At 43.6% G+C, this 22,143-nt stretch overlaps 1 protein-coding gene and 1 long non-coding RNA gene across 9 annotated transcripts in view; one reads left to right on the plus strand and one right to left on the minus strand.

Moving 5' to 3' along the window:
• Positions 1 to 22,143, plus strand: part of AUTS2 (activator of transcription and developmental regulator AUTS2) — a 751,974-nt gene that overhangs the window by 300,946 nt on the left and 428,885 nt on the right. The window lies entirely within an intron of this gene.
• On the minus strand, positions 27 to 5,508 carry LOC306811398. The gene is made up of 3 exons (XR_013776667.1): positions 5,280 to 5,508; positions 268 to 349; positions 27 to 175 (listed from the first exon to the last, which is right to left on the minus strand). It is a non-coding gene; the product is annotated as an uncharacterized lncRNA (long non-coding RNA).

Below are 22,143 nucleotides of genomic sequence, written 5' to 3' on the forward strand. Positions count from 1 at the left end.
GAGGTTCCCTGAGTAGAGTTCACCTGGGAAGAGAATACATCCAAGATTTCTGCTTTTTCAAACCTAAGTCTGTACTGCTTGATGAAGGGCTGCATGTGTTATTTGAAGTAGTAGCAGGCTCATAAATCTCCATTTTCTGGTTGCTTTAGGGATCCACACTTACCTGGTATAACACCTGGGGAGTGTAAAACCTGTACAGTGCTGCTGGGGTTGCACTCTCCAAATAAAATACTGAGCTGTGGGTGAAACCAAAAAAGTATTTCTTACCCATGCATGTGGTATTCCAAGCTCCCAATCTGCTCCTGCTCCTTAGCAGGCAAACACAACCTTGGCTCTAATGTGTTTGGCCCTGAAAAGAAAACCACAAGTGCTTGCATGAGCTTAGATTGAGCCTTTTCCTTTATTTTCTTGAGTTTTTCTTTCTGAGAAGTCCAGAATTGTGGTCTCAACAGTCCAGGAAGTGTAATTCACTCCACAACATCACAAGGCTCTGTGTTAATTTTGGAGGGAGAGATTTCCAGTGTCCCCCAAGGGCTCAGGAGCACATCCCCACTGGAGGTTAATGAGACTTTTGTTACAGCTTGCATCTTCCTTCCAAAGAAGGTCACCATTTGTATTGCTCTCAAATGGTTCTTGGAAAGGAAGCACTGCAAACTCTCAAATTGCATCAGCAGGAGAGCTAGAACAATTTGACTGGTGGTCAGAAGGGGACAGAAAGTCATTTTGCACTCACCAAAAGGGAACTGTCTGTGCCTGCCCACCTGGAGCTCCAGCACTTCAAGCCTTGCTGCACTGCCCAAGGTTAAATAAACTGTGCTTCATGATGGTTTTACATCCCTCAACCTCCTTTCATAGCATCAAAAAAATAATTAAAAATGTAGCCTGGATGTTTGCAGACTCCCCTCCATGCTGGCAGCTCTCTCTGGTTATCAGCTGGACAAGGGCTGGAGGGAGAGATGATATCTTGTGTGGAATAAATCAAACATTGTTTTTATTATATCTCTTTTCACTGGTGCTTCTGCCTGGCACAAAGAGCTGGGACCTGTGGATGAGGAATCAGCACCTCTCCCTTGTGCCTTGCCTGGAATGAGGCAGGGACAGAGCTTGGAGGTCTCCAAAATCAGGGGGGCTTTACTGGAGCTGAATGCATGTGAATGTTCATGATGGGATGTTCTTCACAAGGTCTGTTTCTTTTGAGCAGGTTCCATTTCAGCTTCTAATGGGCAAGAGAAAAACCACTTGAGTAGCAATGCATGTTTTTATCATTAACTTCTGTAGCCAAGATTGCTCTGCTAGAAGAGTTGGATTCCCTTTCACATCTTTTCTCTTTCTTCCTCTCGTATCCTGTCAGAATTCACTATGCTCACCCTCACTGTGGCGTTATTCTCTCGCTGCCAAAATTAAAATCATACTGATGCTAACTGATTTTCTGTGGTTGTGGTGACAGATCTGTGATGTTTAGAGGTTTGCATTCCTGCCCTCCCTCTGAGCTCCCCTCAGGGGTGTCAATGCCAAAGAACAAGCTCTTTGCCTACGGCACTCATCGTTGAACCTTCAGATCAACCAGTTAATACTCAAAACATTTTCTATTTAAATTAAAAACTTACTTATCCTTAATCTCTCCGTTCCCCACAAAAAAAAATCTCAGGTTCAGCCTCTTATGCTTCAAATCTAAACCCAAGGGTAAATGATCTTTTTCTGTAAGAAACTAATCAGATGGAGGAATTTACTTAATAGAGAAATTTTTTGAAATGGATCTCTTCAATAATAAAAAGTGAGAGCCTCGAAACACTTTTGTGCTTTTTGAAGTCTTAGCAGAAGGTATCAATAGACATCTTCTGTGGTAAGGATTTAGCCTGAATTTATTGAAATCCAGCTATTAGGCCTGAGCCTGTTGACTTCTGGGGGCAGCTGGTCCCCCTGTGTTATTTATGACTCTTTGAACATCTCAGATGCAGTCTCAGATTTACCAAACAGAATTATGTTTTGGCAAGTGTCCCGTGTTTATGCTGCTCATATGCCCTGTGTTTATACTCTGTGTAACTCTGGAGAAGTGCTGTCTGCTGAATGGCTGGGTTAATGCAGTGCAGTGTCACTGCAGGAAGGTATTTCCCCCGTGGATACAATCTAGAAAATCCCCCAGGATTGTTTAAGGATGGCTCTCTTTATTTCCTTTTAAAGGCTGTAAAAAGCAGATTGGTACTGAGCAGCATTAGGTAACCTGAAAGGGAGAGCAGAACATTTCAGAATGTTTAAACTTTGTTTCTTAATTTCCTGTTCAGAGGCAAATTGCTTTTGTTTTACTTCTCAGCCTTTTTTCAGACCTTCTCCTCCTACCTGTTCTTCCTCACCTGCCTTGTGCTCAGCAGAAAGAGGGCACAGGAGAATACAAAGGGACTAGAAAAGTTAACCTTAGTTCTAAAAGTTACGATTTAAAAAAAAAAAAAAAGGAAAACTTCATGAACATGAACATGACTCCAGCTTAGAAGGCCAGGAACAGGATGGGCTCTGTTTTGGGGGGCGACTGTGGAGTGAAGGGAAAGCAAAATGGAGACAAAATAATGTACTTTGCTTTCTTTTTATTGCTGTTTTTATGAGCTTTTTCCCTCCTCGTCCACTTCCTCCAGTGAAAGACCATTTTTTTCACCAGGAATTTCCCCATACCTTCTTTGGGGAGTAGCAGTATTTTTCTCCATCCCTCTAATCCACATCCTCCCTCTGCCTGTATTTCACACCTCTGAGGAAATCCAGAGGCACTTCATTCCCTGCCTTTTTAGCTGGGTGGAATTTCACCAGGGGATGGGAGGCAGGGCTGATGTGCAGGAGGGCAGAGCCTCTCTCTGCTCTGCTAAAAAAACCATTTCAGCCCCTCCAGGCTCCCTTTGCCAGGCTGGTGAGCCCTGGGCACCGTGTCACCAGAGATGGCACAGCCTGCTGAGGCCATCCCATCCCTCTGGGCAGGGTTCCCATTAGGACTCTTGAAAGGGCTCTGCTGGAATGTCAGCACAAGGTTTTAATTTGGGAGTCATAATGGGAAATGCATCTACAGAGCTTTGCCCAGAAAAGGGTTAATGTGACAGAGCCAGACTTCTGATGGAGTAAAGCAGGAAAAACTATTTCCATCACGGTAAATAAAAGTGCATTAAAAAGACATTTAGTCATGGGAATAAAAGCTAAAGAAACACATGCTACACTGGGATGGTTTATATTAGTGTCGTTAACTCCTATGTTTTGGAATAACTCCCAGATGAAGGATTATGCTGAAAGTAGGAATTAATGGCACTAATGTAAGCCATTCTGTGGAGTGTGCATTTGTACCTTTGATTTGCAGGCACACAGTTGGTAACACAGCAGAGCTGAGTTGGACAGAGCACAGTTAAATGAGCATGAACCAGCCTTGCTCTGGGCCAGGGGAGTTTATCCTGTGGAACCCACCCAGCTGGGAGGAGGATGGAAATCCTTAAGAATCCTCATGTAACCTGCCATTAAGGTCTGGAGCTTCTCAGAAACCTTCCTGCAGAGAAAAATGCAGTGTGGAGTGGCACACAGCCTGCAGGCTCAACAGAAAGGAGAAAGGTTTTCCCCAAAATTCTTACAGTGTTTGCAGCCCAAAATGAGCAAGTCCTTTGGAGCTTCCAGGGAAAGCTTTCAAGCAAGGACCATGGTTTGCTGTGGTGGAGCATGGCTGCAGCACATCATGCTCCCATCCCTGGTGAGTGCAGAGGGAGCAGTAGCACTTGGCTCCTTCCACTGCCAGATCTGCTCTTTGGGAACTTTTAGACCAATAAATGTGAATTTCACCAGAGAAATGACCTGTAGGACATCAGTAAGTAACTCAAGAATAGTTGCTTGGTTTTTTTCCATTATATTTTTTACTCTCTTCACTCAATTCAGTGTTTATCACTGTTTGTGCCTGAGCACTTTAGAAAGAGAACTAAAGGAACTCCACCCATCCTTGTGAAAATCCCATCTGTAATATTTGTATGGCTATCCTTTATATCTGTTTGAATAACCCTTTATAAAGTGCCACCTCTTGAGCACAAAGCCTGTGGTCCCAAATACTGATGGTCCTGTCTTGGTCCCAGCAGCCTCCCTGGTCCATGAGGGTGGTTGGACTTGTGCATTAATAATTTCTTTGTTTAAAATAGGATTGTAAGCAGTGATTCAGTTGGTTTGGGTGTGTAGAGAAACACATCAATACTTTTTTTTTTAATCTAGGCAGAGTTCTTTCTAGTAACATTGTGAAATGTTTAAGGGAATATAAGATGTGCTCATGGCTGTGTTATTCTTTTAAAAGTTGAGGTCTTGATTATAGAAGGATACACCAAAGAGAGCAGACCCTTAATTTTTATGAGTGTGCTAAATTTAACATTGAACCTGAGACATTTTTATTTTAACCAACTGTGGGATTTCTTGGGTCATAGTTTGGATCTAGTCTGAGATAAATCCAGCCTTGGTTCTTTCTGTTCTCCCTCCTGAAAGTTGAGGTTCTTACATCTGTTGGTGCTCTGGAGGAGCCTCCTGAGACTCTCTCCTTATTGCCTACTGTCTGTAGAGATATTAATGCCTACAGAAGCATTAAAAATAGATTATATTTTTTAAATCTCTGTACATCTTTACAAGTCTCATGGCCTGTAAAACCTCTCCCATAAGGACTGCAGTGTCAGTGATGAACCTGCATGTTAGCACTAACTCCTCCTTTCCCCTTCTTTGCTCCTCATCTATTTGAATAAAAGGAAATGGTAAAGAACCCTTTCTCAGCATTACAATTGATGTATTTTAATTTGATGATCTCTCTGCTTGTAACAAGTGTATGTGGAACTGTGAAATCCTGTGTTTTGATTAACTTCTAAGGCCTAACTAAACTTTGAAATGGAAACTAACTTTGCTGAAAACAGAAAGCTTCTTAGGTTCTGGTCTAATCCTGGAATTACACACTGGATTTGCTTCATGGAAATAACTGTGTTTAAAACATTACCTCAGCTAAGCAGGTTTGCACTGTTTGCAGAGGCCAGGAGCAGCAGGTGCCTTTAACCCTTGCCATCTGTGCTGCCTGTGTCCCTGAGCAGGGCATCCAGGAGCTGGGGGTGCAGGACAGGTGAGCTCAGCACCCACATGGGGGGCTGTTAAACACAGCCTGGGCTCAGAGCAAAGGCTCTGTACAAGGGATTAAAATCAATTAGGAGGTAACTGCAGAGCCCCCCAGTCTCTGGAGTGTGTCAGTGCTGGTGGCTGGCTCAGGACAGGTGGGATTGTGTCCAAAGCTCTCCCTGTCCTACCTGTTGGGTACAGCCAAAGGGGCTGTTGGGTACAGCCAAAGCATTCTTTGCTGGCACTGAGCTGTAGGTGCAGACCTTGGAGATGAGCATTCCTGGGGAACACCCCTGGGATGGTGTCCTTGGCTGAAGGGCTGTCAGAGTGCAGGGGGTACCCTGGGCATCACAGTGACCTCCTGGGCATCACAGTGACACCCTGAGCATCACAGTGACACCCTGAGCATCATAGTGACACCCTGAGCATCACAGTGACTCTCTGGGCATCACAGTGACACCCCGAGTATCACAGTGACACCCTGAGCATCACAGTGACACCCTGAGCATCACAGTGACCCTCTGAGCATCACAGTGACCCCCTGGGCATCACAGTGACACCTTGGGCATCACAGTGACTCTCTGGGCATCACAGTGACCTCCTGAGTATCACAGTGACATGTGCTCTGTCCTGGCAGCTGCTGGGGCTGCCACATGCTCTGCTGCTGCTCCTCAGGGTGTTGCTGTGAGGTTGCAGAAAGCTCTGGAAAGCCTTTTGCCTCATGGAAAGGCTGGGGCACGTTTGGGCAGGGAGCTGCTCCTGGGCATGGGCACTGATGGAGCACATGAAGGGAATAATAATCCTAAAGTGTGTCAGCTCAGGGGACACAGGCTTGACTTTGTCTCTGCTTTAGGCTCAGTCTGCCCACAGAGACCTTCTCTTTTCTCTGCCTCATTACCCCATTTGTGAAGCACCTATAAATTCTGCTTTTCCTGCCTGGGATTTTGTGCTGTTTAATTCCTTTATGCTTGTGGATAGTGCAGTGAGGGGTCCATGTAGGTTCAATAAATAAATGATGAATATGATTATTTCTCTTCTGTTGCATATTTACAAGGCTATGTTCTCTTGTGCACCATATTTAGTGCAAAATTTGTAAGGCATTATGTTGCAGCAGCTTTTCTAGTGGCTTTAGAAAGGTCAGGGTGCTTTAATTTTTTCACTGTATCCTTTATTCTGTTCAGCTCTGAATTTGAGATAAAACCAGCTTTGCTGAGTTGTGATTAAATGCCAAAAAATATGTTCAGCTCTAAATTCAGCTTCACTTTTCCCCCTTAAATACATAATTCTTCACAAGTATCTTAGAGGTCTTTTTCAACCATAATGATTCTGTGATTCTTCACAAGTGAATTTAGATGCAAGTAGTTTACTTTGGGATGATTGCACACTACAGCCATAGCCCATCCTCCTTCTCATGCCTGTCATACTGGAGAAAATGGCTTTGGTTTTTGTTGTTGTTGCTTTATGATTTAATGCTTAAAGTGTCCCATCAGTTTCTCAGTGTCAATACTTTCCTTTGCCATTAAGCACTCAAGACAGGGAAGGAAGGAAGGAGGGAACATATATCTATAATTCCAGAATGCCTTGTGTAGATACTGACATTACCACCGTGCCCTCCAGAAGCAGAGAGTTGAGTATCCAGCAGCTCTGCCAGGCATGCTTAGCTCCAGCAATGAAGAGCTCTGAACATCTTCAATATTTATGCTTCACAAGGCAGTTATCCTCAGTTATCCTTTTAGCAAGTCCCATTTCTCTGTGTTCTGTCATGGGCTCATTTATACTGGGCTGATTTAGTGCTAACTGGGGAGATTAGATTGCCCTGCTTGATGCTGTCAGCTAAAACTGAGTCAGTGTCTGTGTACTGTGGCCCAATTGCTCAAAGCACCTCACCCTTCTCTGTATTGCTCATTCTATTAGCTACAAAAGCCTTTCTCACCCGGCTTTTGTGCCGGGGTCAATTAGCTCCTGAAATAGCTCATATAACACAAATAATCATGGCAGTGCTAATCCTTTGGGCCAGCTCCACACAATGGCCACTTCTGGCCCCAAGGACAAAGAGGGCTGTTTATCTTCCCTGCACACAGGCTCCAGGACTGTGCCCAGTCATTTGCAGAAGAATTTATTATCCCAGAGGTCAGAGGTTGTTTGCATTGGAGGAGATTTTCTACCTTGCTGCCATATGGGATGTCCTTGTCTTATCCCTGTAGGATGGAGCAGTGCTCCAGGTGAATTGGATCACAAATGCACACGTTCAAATAATGCTAACTTAGGTAAACAGGGACCTGAGAGCCATTTAGACTAACACAGCACATTTAATGGTCCTTCTGGTGTCAGCAGAGAGGGTTCCAGCAGGAGAGATTACTCCTCCAGACTGTGGCTGCAGTCACAGCAAAGGGTTTCACAGAGGACAAAGCCTCCAGACAGGGGTGGGCTCTGCCTGGGCGGTGTCATGTCTGAACTCCCACACTGAAAATAACCTGATCTTTGTCTTTTTGCTCCTTACACCTTGGGAGAAGGAAAAGGGCTGCTAGAATAAATTAATAGTAAGATTTTGTTGTGTGTCCACAGAAGGAAAAAAGTTGCCCCCAGCCTAGGATCCTGCAGGTTGAAACTGGCTTTGAGTTGCACACTTAGATTTGAGTATTTAAATTCTTTAGAAGAGACAGGAATGGAAATGCTGACAAAGTTGCAGTGCAGTTAACCTGGGAACCTTAGCACTGTACTTAACCTTCCTGGGCAGAAATGATCCATATTTGATAAAGCATGGAAAGCATGAAGAGCTGTTCACCAGACAGAAATGAAGAGGTGTTGACTTCCTCCATCTTTAATATTTCTGCTGGCTTTTAGCACCATAATTGCATGCAGAAGGGAACATCATATCCAGCTAATCCCTGTTGCTCTTTCCTTAGCAGGAAAAGCTGTGGTTCCTCTACAGGTGTTAGCATGCCTGTAGGACAGGTGGGGGATGATTTATTTAATTCCTGATCCATGGAAACAGCACTTCCCACTGAGCACTTTCCAGGCTCACATACCTGTTCATGGCCCCTATTGCTCATTTGTTTTTCCTTGTGGTTGGTCTTTCTCCAGATGAAAGATTTTCCTTCTCACTGCGTGAGATATGATCTACCATTTGTTCTGGGATAGGGGATTTATATTTCTCTCACATTTTTGGGTTTGTTGAGTTTATTTTTTTTTCTACCTCATTCCCCAGGAAGCCTTGTGCTTCCCTAGCAGTTGTTTCTGTGGCACTGCTGTGCCTGGAGCTCATGATTTCCTGAGCCCTGAGCTTGCTGTGGGATTTCTAAAGGATGGGATCATCCCCAGGCTGCAGACTGGCGTGTCCTGGGAGCTCCTGCAGCTTCAGCAGATCAGTGGGGTCATGAGGAGAGAAGTGTGATGGCTTTTACAAAGTTCCTTTCCATTGTTGGTCAGTGTTGGCCAATTACTTCCATCCTCGCTGGAAGTCTGGAGAGGGGCTGTGTTGCCTTTGTCTCTGCAGTTCCTCTTATCTTCCCAGACTACTGTATGAATTTGTCCCAATGACTTTCATTTCCATAGTTCCTTTTCTTGTGCTTTCTCCAGTCTAGTTTTGCCAGATTTTTTTTCTCTCCTTGCTGATGAGAAGAAAAATTGCAGTAACTTTTCCTGCTCATGTAAACACTTTGAGATGAAAGTGGATGAGAAGAGAACATGGCAAGTGAGTTGTACCCACAGTGTAACAACCATTACACCAATTGCTTCAGTTTAGCTCACTCCTGGTAATAAGATCTGCTAAACTTTCAAGGCTCAGCATCAAGGGAACTATCTTTTAACAGAATAACAAGAAGATGTGTTTTAAAATATCTCCTTCAGTCTTGGATAAATCTAAGGGTAGATGACATGTAAGCCTCTAGGGACTCAACTTTCTGAAGCAAGTTGGATGAGCTTCCCTAGCTACTTTTTCATTAAAGAGGAGTGTATAGTGCATGTTCAGAGTACATTAATGACTACATCATCAGTAATAAATTAGGTTAAGAGCTGTATGTGATGCTATCGGATTGTTGTAGCCATTCTGCTTTCATTCTCTATTTTTTAATGACCCTGGAGTTGTATCTAGAGAAAGTCAAAAGCCTCTGAGGCCAAAGGGGGAAAGAAAAGGCTGGATGGATGACTGGGAGAGAGTAGCAGATGAGAAGAAATACAGCTTCATGGGTTTTGTTTCTCTCTCATACGATTTTTATGTATTGTATCTGCATCTAAACTCCAGTGTGAGGAGAAATGTGTTCCCTGTGCAGCGTGGAGTTAGCTGAGCTCATACAGTGCAGTGTAAAATGGGCATTTTAGGAGCAGCAGGAGGGCAGCTGTGCACAGAAACAAGGCCTCCCATCTCTAAGCTGCTGGTGGAATCCCCTCTCAGCAGTGCCCCAGGCAGGGCTGGGCTGAAATTGTTCTGTTCTGCTCTGCTCTGCTCTGCTCTGTTCTGTTCTGTTTTTTCTGTTCTTTTCTGCTCTTTCTGTTTTGTTTCTGTCTGGTTCTGCTCTATTCTGTTCTGCTTTGTTCTGTTCTGTTCTGGTTCTGTTCTGTTCTTTTCTGTTCTTTTATGTTCTGTTATGCTTTGTTCTGCTCTGCTCTGCTCTACTCTACTCTGCTCCGTTCTATTCTCCTCTGTTCTGCTCTGCTCTGTTCTGTTCTGGTTCTGTTCTGCTTTATTCTGTTCTGTTCTGCTCTGCTTTGTTCTGTTCTGCTCTGCTCTGTTCTATTCTGCTTTGTTCTGCTCTGCTCTGTTCTATTCTGCTTTGTTCTGTTCTGTTCTGTTCTGCTCTGCTCTACTCTACTCTGCTCCGTTCTATTCTCCTCTGTTCTGCTCTGCTCTGTTCTGTTCTGCTCTGCTCTGCTCTGCTCTGTTCTGGTTCTGTTCTGTTCTGTTCTGCTCTGCTCTGTTCTTTTCTGTTCTGTTCTGTTCTGTTCTGTTCTGCTCTGCCCTCCCCTCCATGGCCACCCCTCTGTCCTGGGAGCTCACAGGCTGTCCCCAGGCTGGCTGTGGTTCTCTGCAGGTTCACATCCTGACACAGCTCCTGTCCTGCAGCCTTTCCTCAGCACTGATGTGGGAACAGCCAAGCCTTGCTCTAATCATTCAGAAAATCAGCTGAATTTACTGACTAAAAAGATTACTTTGGTCTGAAATAGATCCTTCCCACATGCTCTTCTACAGTGCTTGTCCAGCTGGTTGAGTTGGCCACTAGTCAAGTGTGTTAAAGAACCAAATCCTGCATTAGAATGTTGACCTTTTCTTTATGAGACATCTAATTTTATCCCAGGAGTTAGGGCAGTTTCTCTTTAGGAAATGTGCTTCCTCATCTGCTTTTGTGTATTCCAATAGATGTTGCTACAGAGTTCCCATCTCCATTTTTTCTCCTTGGTCATAAAAAGAACACAGCTTCTCTTGGACAGAAGATGATTTCATTGATACCTTTAAAGGTTTTGACATGTACTGGGTTGTTGGATTTTTATTTTTTTTTCTGTTTCAAGCCATTCCAGGTCAAGTGTCCCATGCACAGATTAAAAATCCTGCTGATACATTATTTCAGCACTCAAGCATTCACCTGTGGAAACCACACTGGCTTAGGTGAATTGGGTTACTTTTTTTTTAATTAGGAAAGTTCTGTAATTATTATAATTTATATATTATATATAATTATTATAAATAACTGTTGGAATAAATTGTTTTAAGCAGAATTAACTTATTTGTTTGCTTTTTGTAGTGAAAGAAGATGAACTTGTGTAAAAATACAGATTTTGAGCATTACAGTCTATTTTTATCCTGACTTAGATCAAGAGAGTGGTGTGTAAACAGTGCCCAAATTATTTCCAAACAACACAGCATCGTCCTGCCACCTGTTTAAACAGAATTTCACAACTGACAGTCATTCCCTAGAAGAGACTCTCTTCCAGGACATTTTTGTTGTCCAGAGTTTGAAGTGTGAAATTACGTTCCCATGGGGTTTTGTGTCCAGTTGTGCCTCTGGCTCTGCTTTGTGTCTCCATTTATTCCCTATAAATTGGTGTGCATCACTTGCCTGTCTCCCAGGAATGTAGTGAAATTTGGTGTTTGCAAAGCTGTTTGGCTAAAGAGATTATTCCCAATAAAAGCTGGTTCTAAACATCTGAAAAAACTGGATGACATTCAGATCCCAGATGGACATCGATGGCTTGCATCCATAATTATTATTATAATAATAATATTATTATAATATGGGGCAGGAATTTCCTAAGGGCTAAAACATGGGGGGTTTTCCTCATCTGCCTTAAATTTGGGTTCTGAGCTGTAAATCACTAAGTTTTTTTGAAGCTTGAGCTGTTGCTTGGCACACAGCTGTAAAACAAGTTGTTTAAGGGTGAGGTAGTCTGTGGGTTTAGAAGAACAGGAGATTCTCTTTGGTTAGTGGCTGTGTCACAGTTGTACAGAACAAATCCAGGCCACAGCTGCTTGTCCCACCAGGTGGAGTGGCAGGGGTGAGGGTGACTGGAATGGAGCAGGGCTTTCCCTTAAACCTGTGAAAAACAAGGTTCACTTTCCTGGTGGATTTTAAAAGGTTTAATGAAAGATAATGAGACAAAAAAGGAAAGCAAAAGGTTATAATGGCCAGATGTTTGGCATTCAGCCAAAGCCCACCTTCTGTTTTGGAAACACCCCTCAAATTCACTAGCCTGTTGCATATTCATAGACCTGTCATACATTTTCAAACTTTTCTACAAACCATTTTCCATATTCCAGGAACTGTTTTGCATGGCCACTCCTCCAGACCCCCGTTTTAGAGCATGTGTATTTCTCACCTGTGGTTTTAATTTATTTTCTTATCAGTCTTAATTTGGGCTGTGGTCTTCAATTCCTACAGTCAGTCAGTGCTGGTAGCTGTGTATCAGTAGCAGGTGTCTTTATAGAGTGTTACCCAACCAAGACAGTTCACTTAACTACAAACACACTTCATCAGCCTATGTTATTCCTAAAGAAAACTAGATCTTGAAAACCATTTCAACACTGCACATACAGTATCCACCCTAATATTTGTGAAAATCCCATAGCATAATATGTATTTATAACAAACCTGCACACTCATTTCCAGTGTTGAGAAGGCAGGAAGGTTTTTCCATGCTGTAAAGTCCCACTGGTCAGTGTTTCCCACTCCTTCACGAGCTTTAGTCCTTGGATCTCCAGCATAGCACCTTTTCTTCTGCTGCCACCATAATGCCATTGCTGCAGTTCCCCCATGGTTTTGGAGCAGCTCACAGATCAGGGAAGGAGGGCAGCTGTGCTGGGTGTGTGCAGAGAGCTGCTCTGGGCTGGCAGCTCATGTCCCCAGGCTGCCACAGGATGTGGTGCTGGCAGATTCCAGCACTGAGCCCTGCTTTGTGATTTATTTGAACCTGTGTCTCCAGCCTGCTGAGCCTTCCCAGGCCCACATCAATCCTGGCACACTGCAATTCCTCAGAACCCACAGCCCAGCCCATGGTTCGATCTGTGAGGAATTCAGCTTGAGGCACTTAGACAAAAAAGAAATATTGTGGCTGGGGAAGCATTTAAGTTAGAGGAGGCAGGCAGGGCTGTTTTATTACTTAGACCTCTGTCACCTGTGATGACCCATGAGAGTGGGGAATATTGATCTCTTGTCACTCAGGGCGTTCAGCAGATTGCACTGACAGAGCCTGTCAGGCTCTAATCGTGGGGTGAGTGGCCTTGGCTGCCACCCTGGGGACAGCTCTCACTGCCTATTACAGGGCAGCCCTCACTTCTCCAGGCCTGCCAGTGAGTGTGACAAAAGGGAGGGAATCACTTTGTGCTGACAAACGCCCTTTCCTGCTCTGTGCTTTGTTTTGGGTTTAATTCCCTTTACTTTTCCCTGCTGTCCCCATCAGCCGTGCTGCTGCTGCTGAGACAGGGAAATTGGGTTGATATTCACCTTTACCATTGCCATCTCCAGCCCTGGTGTGAGCATGGGAGCTCTTGGAGAAGCTGTCTGATCCCTCAGTATATTGCAACATGTTCTTACAAACAGGACAGAGAGAGAGAGCCTGATACCTGCAGCACTTAAAAATACAGTTATCAATCACTGTGGAGTGAAGGTTAGTGAACCATAGCAGATTTGTGTTTATCCTCAGGTCTCTGTCACTGCCACCAGCTCTTGTTACAAAGATAGAAACAAAGAGTGCTGGATTTATCTTGCTTTGGCTTTATCTTCCCTGGCATTTTGGTGCAGGATTAGGACTGGCTATTCAATATAGTGTGTGTGTGTGTATATTCAATATAGTGTGTGTGTGTATATATATTATATATATTCATACATATATGTAGGGACTGGGGGAAGGCAGAGAAGATGCCCATGGCAGTGGACTGGATTACTTTTTTGCCCCTTTTAAATGCAAGTTTCTCCCCATCCTAATCTATTTAATCTATTCTTGAATGTGCAGTTTATCTGCACACAGAAGGGGACTGACACTGCCCAAGTGCTCAGTTGCAGCTGAGACCATTCTTGGTATTTCCAACCTCTTTGCAGTTAAGATTTCAGTTAGAAAATTGGCAATGTGGGGGCCTCAGAGAATGCAGGAGAGCCAGCTGGGTTTCCTAGGAAAGGCCCATCCCACTCCTCAGATCCAGCTCATCTCCTGGAATAGCAGTGTGTGCCCCTCTGGCTCCAGCTAGAGTGAGGCAGCAAGGAATCAAGCTATTCATTAAATCTCTAAAGCAAATCAAGAGCCAGTTTGAGCAAATAATTGTTAAATGTTTGATGTGCACGTGTTCCCTCTGTGTCTGCTTTTTTGCTTGTTTTTAACTGGTTTTTGTTCCAAATTCACTTGCTACTGTGTATTGTTTGAGGTAGAAGAAAAGGTGGCATCTAAAATATGTAATCCTCACCAGTCTTTTCAAGGGATTGTGGTCAACAGTGTGTAAGAAATGCATTCTGTGTAGAAATGGAACAAGAGAGCAGCCGATAGCATTGCATCTTGTTTTTAACTAAGCTTCAGTGTCTATCCACTGAGAAAGGCCCCAGCTGGAGCTTAGCAGCACAGCTGAACTTTTTAAAGAGAAAGAGAAAATCAGGGCTGTGGGGTTTTTGCATGCATCCTCTCAAGGCTTTGTGACCAAATGTTCTGCTTTGCTTCCAGTAATTTCCTCTGATCCTTACAGAGGGAGTGTGAGCAATAGTAAATAACTTGTGTCTCTGCAATGGGCTGTTCATGGAGCTGGAAAGCAGTGTGAGAAGGAGTTTGAGTCCCAGCAATCCATGCTGAATTGTGGTGCATTTAAATGGAAAAATCAGGATCATGGCAAATCCCAGTGTGTATTTCTAAACCTCCTGTGGGAACTGGATCTGCTTCTTTCCCACAGTGCCCAGAGCCTCCCTCTGCACCAGGCTGACAGCAAGTGAGCAAAGCTGGTGCTTAGCTCATAAAGCTGTCCTCTCCCGCCCAAAACATCTAATCACAGAGCTGCACATCATTTCTTCTCCTCCACAGCACAGTACACCCTGCCATCTTTGGAGCTTCCCAGCATTCTGCTTTTCAGCCATTAAAATCACCAATGGTTTGGGTTCAAAGATGCCCTGCTTGGCTTTGTAGATGGCAGTTCTGCATCTAAACAGCAAAAATTAAACTTAGCAGGAGAGATAAACACTGTGACAATTAGGCAGGTTTCTGGGCATGCTGATCCTGCAGAGCATCAAAGTCCACTTGCAAAAGTGAGTGTGGTTATTAAACTTCACCACGTGCTGAAGCATTTCTCAGTTCATTCTCAGCAAGCTGCTCCAAGGACAGCTTGCTGCCAATATATTCCCTCCTTGCTATCCCCAGGCATCAGGAACCTCAGGGTTAACATCTAAGAGCTGCTTTTTGCATCTACTGACCAGCTCTGAAATTCTTCCAGTCTTCTCTGAGGAAAAAAAGCCTTCCAGCTGTAATAAAGTGTGTGTTGTATGGGGCATGGCTTCCTCTGCCTGCCTGAGCAGGGTGGCTGGTGGAAAGAAGAAATTAATTACCGTGTGCGACTTTGTCCCCAACTGAAGCCCAACTCTGGCAAACAGATGCCTGGCATGTTAATTCACTGTATCACATTGAGCCTTGAGTTTCAGTTCTCTGTGAAAGGTTTTATAATTCATATAACCTGAAATAATTTACACCTAATTAGATTTTGTCAACTGAATAATGTCATCTCATACTGCTTCTGCAGAATAATTTAAGCAACTTTATTTTATCCTCAAAATAGTTGTAAATGTCACATTAATTTTGTTGACACTAGCACCTTATAGGAAAGTCAACCAAACAAACATATGATGGGCTTTTCCCACTGAGCACAGCCCAGGGATGGACATCTGCTCCCTGATATCCTGTATGGGCTGTGAGACCAGACTTTGTGATAAAAGGGGCAAAACCTGCTATGTCAGAGATCTGGAGATATTCACATCCCTGGGATAATGCAGGTGCTGCCTGCATTAAAGATATTAATTTATGCTTTTCCTGTTAAAAAGGAAAATAAAATTTAAAAATACAAAACGATCTGCACTCAGGTGTGCTTGTAAAACAGAAGGTAAGAATTATCTAGAGTTATATTTGTTATGTGGTTATTTCTTTTATTGAAATTCTTGAAACTGTGTGGGTTGGTATTGACTGGATTGTCCTGGGCTAAATCAATATGGTCTGTTTGCCATATTCAAATTAGGGTAGATAATGAACATGTAAGTGAAGGATTCAAGATGTTGTAATAGCTTTTGGAAAGGGATTAAATGTTGCAAAAAAATTAAAGCAACTGTGATAAAATGTACCTTCTGTGATTTCTGTGAAGTGCCATGCAAAGCTCCTTTCACATCTGTGACATTGGAAATTTGAATCCTATTTTTTTTAAGGAAATTGTTAGTGTATATTTACAGCTAAATGACTGATACAGAATGGGGAGGGGGAAGTTTCACAGTGCCACTGCCTTGGCCCCTGCTGCTCACATTGGATTTCTCATGTTTCCTGGTAGTTTGTTTTATTTTGGTTTGGTTTGGTTTTTTTTCATGTTTCCTGGCCTGTTTGTTTTACTGCTCTTCACAGTTGCCACAATGCCAGAGCAGAAGCATTTACTCATTTTTGAAAAAGAAGGGACACATTGTAATGAAGGATCCCAGGAAAACAAGTCCAAGGACTAGATTGCATTCATTTGGAAAGTACTGATGTGTGCTTGGGGAGGCAAATCCAGATCTCATTTACCAAGTGGCAAAACACCTGGTGTAGTCTGCAAAATTAAAGTGTGGTTGGGGATAACCTGGACTGTTGGATAGCAGAAGGGTGAGGTGGAGGATGCTCAAGGTTGATTCAAACCTGGTTTGAGTCAGATTTCATTTGCCTTCATCCAAGGCAAGCAGGGAAAGCATCTACATTCTAGTGTGTATATTAAAGAAAACAACTTTGCAAACAGATTTCAAGATAGGCACTGCTCAGGCAAAATTCTGCCCTCTTTGCCAGGAGACTTCTGGGTTCCCCCTATTTATGTTGCAATATTTGGGTTCTGCTGCCTTCACACAGATGCTACAAATTCCTCTAACTGCTGCCTTAGCTGGAAGCCAGCAGGGCATCAGGGCAGATCCTGGTGCAGAACCAAACTTCTCTGTCTCCCTGAAAGAACTGCAAAATTCCATTTCTCCTGGGAGAAGATTATTTTAGACACAGAACCAACCTGGGGTAAAACCCCCACGCCTTTGATCACACAGTCTGGTGTTTTACATCCATTGCCTGGAGGAGATTTATGTCCATTAACTCGTGTTGGAAATAAAGCCTCTCTGATAGAATGTCTTCATTATTGATTTACAGCCTTCCAGGTACTGCAAGACTTACTGTGCCCAGATAGAAGCTGTTCTAAGGCTTGATTTTTTATCCTTCTGCTTCTAAAAGTAACACTTTATTTTCCTTTGGTGTTTCTTTCATCTCTCAGCTCCAGCCACAAGTCTCCTTAGAGGTGCCTGGGACATGACTATTGGTATCTTGTGTAATTCACATTTTTAGTGCCCAATCCCACTGGCAGCAGTTGTGACCTGGACTGACTGGGATGCAGATGTGATGCTCTGGTGCCAGCATATGAGTTGTTGTGGCAGTAGACACAGACAGACCATGTTCAGAGCCATCAGGTCCTGAAAAATTTCCAGAAGAGCTGAGGAGGTGTTGACATCAAGGAATTTACATTTAGATATTGTAATAGGTCAATTCAGGGCCCTGCAGTAGCCACCAAATCCCCCCCACTTTGATGTGCTGAGCCAGGGGTGTTGTATTAATAGTGCTGTTTAAAAAACCCAAAACAAACCACAAACAAGCCAAATACACACAAAAAGAGTGGAATATGCAAACTGAGGAATTTGATATTGGAATATGATACTGAGGGTTTTTTACAAAGAAGTTGATCTGTGCTAAAACTCAGGTTTCTCATGTTGAGCACATTTTGGCTATAAAGCTAATTATCATACAGAATTTGAAATGACTCCCTCCTAGTTCATGTCTGGGTACCAAAGGAGTCCTCATTCTGTTTTGGAGTGGATAAAATCCTCCTCTTGGAAGCATTTGTTTATCATATTACAGCTTCACACGAGCCCAGCTGAAGCCTGACCCGATGTTAAGTGTCTGTGGTAGATTTCATTACATCCATATACTGGAAGTCCTGCCAATATACTGGCAGCAAAATCCTAGTGGAAAATAAATGGCAATAAAAGAGAGAAATGATGGGCTGTGTGAGTGGTGAGGAGCAGAGCTTTATTGAGGCTGGACAGCCCTGGAGATGTCACTTGGCACCGAGACACGAGCTTAAGAGAGAGCGAGTGAAAGCTGATATTGGAGTAACGACTCTGTGGCACAGGCAGGGGAATAATTTAATTAATTGCACCGAAATTTCTTTGATGAATAGTTATGTGGTGATAAGTATGAGGTCGAACAGTAGAAGGAGTTTCAGATTTTAATGGGCCAGCACAGCTGCAGGTTTGGAAGTGTTCCCATGTTGTTATTTTTGCCCTCCGTGCCTGTGCTGCCCGTGCCCAGCCAGGCTCAGCCTTCCCCTGCCCCGGGCAGGGAGGGGGGAGCTGGCCACAGCCACTTGGCTCAGGTAGCCCCTTTGAAATCAATGCCAGATAGAAAGGAAATTGTAGGATGGTTTCTTTATGAATCCTGCATTTTTCTCCGATGATGCTTTTAACAGGGCCTCTGCTGCAACAGTTGTATGAAGATTTTTAATAAAACTTTTCTGGTCTCCAGAGGAGGAGGCATGCCTTTGTGGTTGGAGAGCTAGAGGAAAGGGAACAATGCAACCCAGCTGGAATTTGAACATTAATCCTGTGATTCCTGGGCTGTTTTTTCAGACAGATCAATTTCTCCTGGCTGTAACCAATCTGCAGCCATTTCCTCACAGTCCAGGGCTCCATTTACCATCACTTGGATGCTGCAGCTTGACAGAACCTCCTGCCTTCATAGCAGTGCAGCTGTAAATATCACCTGCCTGCCTCCACTGGCAGCTATGGTTTACCAGGATTTCTCTGAGAAATTAGGGGTGAGAGCTGTGGGTGGTGCTGGCTGGCTGGCTGCAAGTTGGATTTAGTGCTCCTCTGTCCAGCCAGCTCTGCATGAGAGCTCAGTGAGCTCTGTGGTCAAGGCTTGGGCAGAAGCTCCATGGCAGGAGAGGGCACTTGGGGTGGGCCATGAGGAAGGATTGTGTCCCTGAAGATGATGAGACCCCTGTCCTGTTAACCCAGGCTTGGGGCCAGTCAATCATCTGCCAAAGCAGGTATGAACTCTTCAAACACGATGAAAGAAAATGTAAATAGCTGGTAAGATCTGTCAACATCAAAACATTTTTTCCCAATGCAGTAGAGCTGCACAGACACCCTTGGTTTTGATTTATGTTCTCTTATTGCCTTGTAAAATTTTCCTAATTAGAGTAATAGTGTGTTACTCTCCAGCAGCAGCTCCCCAGCAAGGCTCACACTGTGCTTTGCAAATGTTCATTTATTGAGCCGTGGAGGCTGAGACCCAAATCCCAGCCCTGTCACAGCCTCCCAGAATAACAACCTGGTCTCTCCTTGCAAAATTCCTAAATTGACAGTGGTTTCTCTTGAACTCATGTAGCTTGTGTGAGGCCTCCATAAGGACTTTCCTCCCAGTCTCTCACTGCTCCCCGTGCTTGGTGGATATACAAGAGATTCACCATGATCCTCGCTAGCAGACGTTTGTCCTGCTCTCCCTTCCCTTGATTCATGTGTCTGTGTTTGAAGGTGTGATTTGCTGAGGGGGTCACTGGCAGGATGGCAGGGTCCTGTGGCTGTGGCCCTGGCCAGGGCTGGGAGCAGCAGCGGGGGGAGCGCGCTCCACGCCGAGCCTTGGGCGGGTTCCTCTTTTCCTTCCTGGAACTTTGCCCATCTTATTATGAGTTCTTTAGAGAAATGAAATGCAGCAGTAGCTTGAAGAAATCATGGCCACTTTCCAGCAGTAAAAGAGCTCTGGAGTCAGTATATAAGCTTTCTCCCCTGGTTGCAGTTAGGGAGGCAGTTGACAGTGTAATGGGCTTTTGGAGGGGGCGCGATGGTTTGTGTGTTCTGTTTGATGTTGCAAATACTGAGCCCTGGGGGACAGCAGGAAAAAGGATGTTCTGTTCTTTAGGAAAGGAAAAGATTAACCTGAAATGTGAACTGAAACTTAGGAACTCTGCAGGCCTTAGGTGCACCAGAGATGAGTTTGCTTGCTTTAATGGAAATATCTTCTGTCTTGTAGCAGAGGCTGGCGAGTGTTTTTGCAAGGATTTGGCTGGAGAAGTAATGTGTATGTGTTTATAGAGAAATAAAAGCCACAGCCAGGGCTCAAGTAGGTGAATCTTGAAAGCACAGCAATTCTCTCAAGATGAGTTTCTGACTGGATGCTCTTCAGAGTCAGAAAGACTTGTAACTGCTGTCAGAGAAAGTCTGGAAATCACATGTGGTCAGTGTTTTTCCAGGTGAAAAAGGCTTCTGCTGCATTTCTTCTCTCTCAGTTCTGCCTCCATTTATAAACATTAGGGGATTTCAGAGATGGGGCAGAACATCTACTGCCACTTTTGAAAGTAGTGTAGGGGGGAAAAAATCAAGCCTTTCCTCTGAACCAGGATATTTTTGTCCATTTTTAAATAAATATTACTGCCAACGACATGTGTGGCTTTCATCAGTGGAAGTTGTATTTTCAAATCTTATCTTTACCTACAGATTCAGATATCCCTGTGGGGTCAGGCTTTCCATGTAAGCTCATGCCAGTCTGACTGGGTTCCATCCACACCCTCTTGCTGACATCTTTCTAATACTGCAGCTTGGTAAATGTAATTTGGACAGAGGCTCTGTGGACAATGGGCTTGTCTTTGAGACACCCTCAGTTTTTTACACAGATCACAGAACTTATTTTTCCTCTTTTTTCTCTGCATACCACAAGCCTTAGAGTTTCTTCTCTTTGGGAACAGTCATCAGGATTTTGGGCTGGAGGTCTCTTATAATGTAGGATCCTTTGGATGTTTTTCTTTTATCAGCTTTGTGTGATTCTCCTTGTGGCCTTAAGATCATTTTGTGGAGTGATGAGACAATGATTAATGCTTGATTCAGGGAGACCAATCTTTAGAGAGCACAGATGGGTGAGGCCTTGCATTTACTGGGGTGGGCAATTTATAGAGTTAAGTTCTGCTTCTTAAATGAGATAGACTTTCAGTCACCCAGAAGGACTCCAGGGAATTGGAAAAATGTGATCTCTGGCATTCTCTGCAGTTGTTTTCATTCCATCTCAAAGATTTCTGAGCTTGCAGGAGCAGAGCCCTGAATTTGCAACCTGAAACACAAGATGATTGTCATTTGGTGAGAGGTTCATGGCTTGTTTTTTGTTATGTTGTTTCCACTGTGCTTACAGTTATTGCCAGAAGAGTTGAATGAGTTCTCCTTTAGTGTACAATGATGCCTGAACAACAGGTTCATCCTCTCCAGCAGCTTATTTTTACTGGCCTGTGGTAACCATAACATCAAAGAATGAAAGTACACGAGCACAGTTGTAATTACACAATGGATCTTAATCTGGACTGATATTGTGAGATATGAATCTATGGCACTTTCAAACTGAAAAAAAAAAAAAAAAATCAATAAATAAAACTTCAAGCACTTTCAGTGCTTCAGATAATGGGCATGTTCCAGGATTTAGCACCAGCTCTGGCATCTCTCTCAAAAATTGTATCCTGAGCTTTTACAGCTTGCCTATCCTGCTGGAATTTCCCATTAAGCAGTGAAGCTCTGCTGAGTAAAGGATGATATTCTGATCTTGCAGTGTTTTTCTCTTTTAGGGTAAATGGAGTTTCCAGTTCCACACACTTGTATTTCTCTGAAAGGTAATGGGGAATTTAGAGTCAAATGCAAAGTCACCTGTTTAGTTGAAGTCATTTTAGGCATTCATAACACTCTGTATTTATAGAAAATACTGATTATTTTTACCTATGCTATGCTATTAACACCAGTCCCATTTCTTGTATCAACCTAAGCTTCAGAACAAGTCCAGGTTTTAATCCAGTCACAATATTTAAGCCTCTGGAGGACACAATCTGCAGCTGTTTTATTCTTTCTCTTCTCCTTCCCCTCCACCCCAAATATGTTACACCAGGAAACATAACCAGTTATTTTTCCCTATGGTTTTGTCACATAGTTCCTATATCAGAAATGAGGGGAAAGAGGGGAGTTCACCTCACTGGAAGAGTGAGAATTCATCTCTGCACTCTGTGTAATCAGTGAGATAAAAACCAAACTCCCTCAAAACTCTTTTGGCCACTCAAGTTCAGAGCCTGCTCTCCCTTTCTAGATGGGGTTGCATTTTCTCTATGGGATGAGATGGTGTTTTTCCACTGTTACCTCCTCCCAAGCCTGAATCCCAGAGCCAGGCTTGCCTAAGGTGCCTGGTATCCTGAGAAATTTTTCAAGAACTGTTAGAAATCAGAGTGTAGGGCGTTCCATGCACTTCAAAGTATTCATTAACGAAAATTTGGCTAAAGCAACATCTTAAAATAGAATGTGCAATCAG

The sequence above is a fragment of the Erithacus rubecula genome (genome assembly GCF_903797595.1).
Source record: "Erithacus rubecula genome assembly, chromosome: 22".
In the NCBI taxonomy this organism is placed as follows: Eukaryota; Metazoa; Chordata; class Aves; order Passeriformes; family Muscicapidae; genus Erithacus; species Erithacus rubecula.